The sequence below is a fragment of the Sinocyclocheilus anshuiensis genome, unplaced genomic scaffold, assembly GCF_001515605.1.
Source record: "Sinocyclocheilus anshuiensis isolate Anshui unplaced genomic scaffold, SAMN03320099.WGS_v1.1 scaffold1015, whole genome shotgun sequence".
Classification (NCBI taxonomy): Eukaryota; Metazoa; Chordata; class Actinopteri; order Cypriniformes; family Cyprinidae; genus Sinocyclocheilus; species Sinocyclocheilus anshuiensis.
This window is the reverse complement of record NW_015546029.1, coordinates 1143714-1147763: the sequence shown is the minus strand read 5'-3', so window position 1 is coordinate 1147763 and position 4050 is coordinate 1143714.

Here is a 4050-nt window from a genome sequence, read left to right as displayed (position 1 = left end):
GATAAGTAGGAGCTACAACTCACGCCGGGACCCACACACCCGTCTGTTATTGCGATTTCCTCTCTGGTTTCTCAAGAGCGGTAAATAGCTGCTTCGCTTACCCCCCTCGCACCATTTCCCCTACATTCAGCGAGCACCTTCACCTCACCAACCCCTCCCTTATCTACTCCCCACTTTCTTCTGGAGATCTCTGTCACTTTAATCCAGCCAGTCTGTAGCTGGTTAACAAGGAAATCCTGTGTCAATTATCACCAGGCACTTCCTGCTGAGAGAGCAATGGCGAATCAAAGTGGTCTGAGAGTCTTTCACACCAGAGGGAAGCAGCAGGCCTAATTAAATGGACCCTGTGTCCTGCCAGCAACCCGTAGCCCTAGCTACAGATAGTTTGCCCCTCGATAACCCCCACCTCTCGCCATGCGATTGTTTTGATTAGGTGGAGCCGGCTGTTCAGGTTTCCCCATGGGCTTTTAAGGAGGGTGATATTAGACTTAGGGAAAGTGATGGATGAATATTTAGATGTGGAGGAGGCATGTGTGAAAGGGAGATCAGGACAATTTGTCCACGGTGATATGGATGGTGACAGAGAGGAGGGGGCAACATGCTTGACTCGTTCTGACATTTTTTTGGCCATTACATTGGCTCACCTCCTTTTTACTTTGATGCGGGACTGTTGTATATGATAGTTGTGTTGATCTAAACTGTCTGGAAACATAATTTCTGTTGTCGTCACTCATTTTACCTTTTTTTTTAAGGCAAAAACATTGTTTTTTATGCACTGGTCAGTTTTGGCTTATTTGGCTTTTCATACTGTAACATGTTGACTACTGGAAAGAAAACATCCAAATTACACTTTTAAGTGTTTAATTTATTGCACTATTTGCGTTTGTATATTTCACTTACCATCTTTTAAGGTGTTTTCTCAAAGTGAATTTTTCCTCATGCACTTTCCTATACTTCAATAACACTTACATTCACCAAACTTTACAGTTCTATTCCAATCCATATTCTGAAGGTTTTTACATAGATTTAAAAATATATATAAATATTTCGTTTTATACCTAAAAACATGGTGACTTTTTCTAGCTGGTCTCTACTGTTTTCTGACAGTATTTTCTGTTCCCTATCGATACTTCACTCGTACTGCATCTTGCTTAAGACGCTATGGGGAAAACTCCTTTTTCTCCGAATACTGAAGCCTTTCAATAACTCAGTGAATTAAAAAACGAACCAATGGCTCGGCAGCAGAGCTGCACAAGCCTATGGCAACTAAGCCCGCCAGAATGGGCGGGGCATCTGGCACTTCGCCATAGGATCCTCAGATTTCTTCTCCTTCAGCGACGACGACGTTCATCGCTGATCTACGAGACTCGAAGCCTCTTGCCGTAGAATCACCTTCGTAGCGGATCAAGCTGAACCAGCGACCCTCTGCTCGGCTGAATCGCCGCTTCTCCGCCGCCTTCAGCGTTGTAGCAGCAGCGGTCCCAACTGATCCCCTGTCGCCATCTGGCGAGCCTAAAAGAGCTTCCTTCTTTTTTTTTCTTTCTTTTTTTTAAGCTTTATTTATGAGTTTTAGGACAATATTACAAAGAAGAAAAACAAAACAAAAGACAAGATCAACTTAATACAATAAAATAAATGACAACTAAATAAACAAGTAATCAAAAGTGTGGCTTAGCAAAACAATTAAAGTGCACAATCTATATAATACAATAAAATTTAATTGAAGGGGGAAAAAAAATGCAGGAACAAAGACTCAGTCTACGTCCGACAATAAAACATGTTCCATGACATATTGCTTAAAGCGGTCCCAAGCTTTATTAAACTGGTAAGATTATAAAAGAGCTTATTTCTAAGAGGTAAGTTCTAAAAGAGCAAAATTTCTAGCGACGTTGTTGCAAATGTCACGCTGCGATTGTGGCTCGTGCAGGGAATCTTGCACGATGCAGAAGTCTGGGCAGCCCCCACGCAGAGACTGCACGCTCACTGAGACAGAATGCTCTCGCTGAGAGCATGAGTCTCACTCTTCTCCACTCGCAGACCGCCTTCATTGAAGGCAACCCCGCTCTCCCGTTTCTCCTCTTTTAGCGAGCCTCGGAGAGAGAAACAGCAGAGTCAGGGAGCTAAGCAACCGGGTTTGAGCGATTGCATGCCGGCATTATACCCGCGTGCTCGCTCTCCCCGCTGCCCTTTGATCCGCCGCAGAAGGGCAGTGAGCTGTGCGCTCACTGAGACAGAATGATCACTCAGAGCATGAGTCTCGCTCTTCTCCACTCGTGGACCACCTTCATTGAAGGCAGCCCCGCTCTCCCGTTTCTCCTCTCTCAGCGAGCCTCGGAGAGAGAAACAGCGGAGTCAGTGAACTAAGCAACCGGGTCTGAGTGATCGAATGCCGGCACTGTACCCGCGTGCTCGCTTTCCCCCCTGCACTTTGATCCGCCGCAGAAGGGCAATGAGCTGTGCGCTCACTGAGACAGAATGATCACTCAGAGCATGAGTCTCGCTCTTCTCCACTCGTGGACCACCTTCATTGAAGGCAGCCCCGCTCTCCCGTTTCTCCTCTCTCAGCGAGCCTCGGAGAGAAACAGCGAAGTCTGCGAGCTAAGCAACCGGGTCTGAGCGATCTCACGCTGACACAGAGCCTGCGTGCTCGCTCTCCCCGCTGCGCTTTGATCTATGTCTTACACATGAAGATCAACGCCCCTCATTACATCGAGCGGCTCTATCCTCCTAGGTGGATCGAAACAGAATGCTGTCACTGACAGCTTCGAATTGTGTGTGTGTCACTATGGCTGCACTTACAGAGACGGGCTGCTTTTACCACGAAAGCGGTCTGCCCCTGTTCGTTCGTGGAAGGCGGCCCCACCTCCACGCTCTCATGTTCTCTGCTCCCAGTTACCTCGGAGGAAGCAACGGCGAGCTTGCGGGCGGCTCTATTTTCCTAGGTTGATCGAAGCAGAACGCTGTCACTGACAGCTTCAAATTGGTGTGTGTATGTCGCTATGGCTGCGCTCACAGAGACGGGCTGCTTTTACCATGAAAGCAGTCTGCCCCTGTTCGTTTGCGGAAGGCGGACCCGCCTCCCCGCTCTCATGTTTCTCTCCTTCCAGTTACCTCGGAGGAAGCAACGGCGAGCTCGCGGGTTGAACGATCAGGCTGAGCAATTCATGCTGGCACACATCATGCGTGCTTGATCTGCCAGTGTGTGTTACACGTGAGGATCAGCGCCCTTTGTTACACCGAGCGGCTTAATCCTCCGAGGCAGATAAAAGCAGAACGCTGGCAGCTTCGCATTTGTGTGTGCATCGCTGAGCCCCACCTCTCCAGCTCTTGTGTTTCTCTCCTCCCAGTTACTCGGAGGAAGAAATGGCGAACTCGCAGGGATGAGCGATCAGACTTGAGTGATTTAATGCCGGCAAAGTCCCCACGTGCATTACTCTCCACGCAGCTCTTTGATCCGCCAGTGTGTGAGAATCAGCGCCTCTCGTTGTCGAGTGGCACAATCCTTCTATGCGGATCGGAGCAGAACGCTGTCACCTATGATTCAATGCCCACGGTGTTGAGGGCTCTGAAGACCCCTTCCTTCGAGCCGCTATAGTACATTGACCTTCGTCCCCTGACGCTAAAGACCGCTCTGCTACTGGCATTAGCATCGGTAAAGCATATGGGAGATCTGCAGGCGCACTCAGTGAGCCCCACCTGCCTCGAATTCGGGCCCGACGACTCTAAGCTCGTCCTGAAACCAAGGCACGGTTATGTACCTAAAGTGCTCTCTACTCCATTTAGAGCACAGGTGATAACTCTATCGGCGCTTCCTCCTTCGGAGCAAGACCAAGAGTTGAACTTACTCTGTCCCGTCAGGGCCTTGAAAGTCTATGTTGAGCGTTCAGCCCCGTTCAGGTGGTCGGATCAGCTATTCGTATGCTTTGGTGGCCGCACCAAGGGTTGTCCGGTTACAAAGCAGAGACTTTCCAAATGGATAATTGACACTATTATGCTAGCATACTCTTCTTTGGGCCTTCAATGCCCCATGGGAGTAAGAGCCCACTCAAC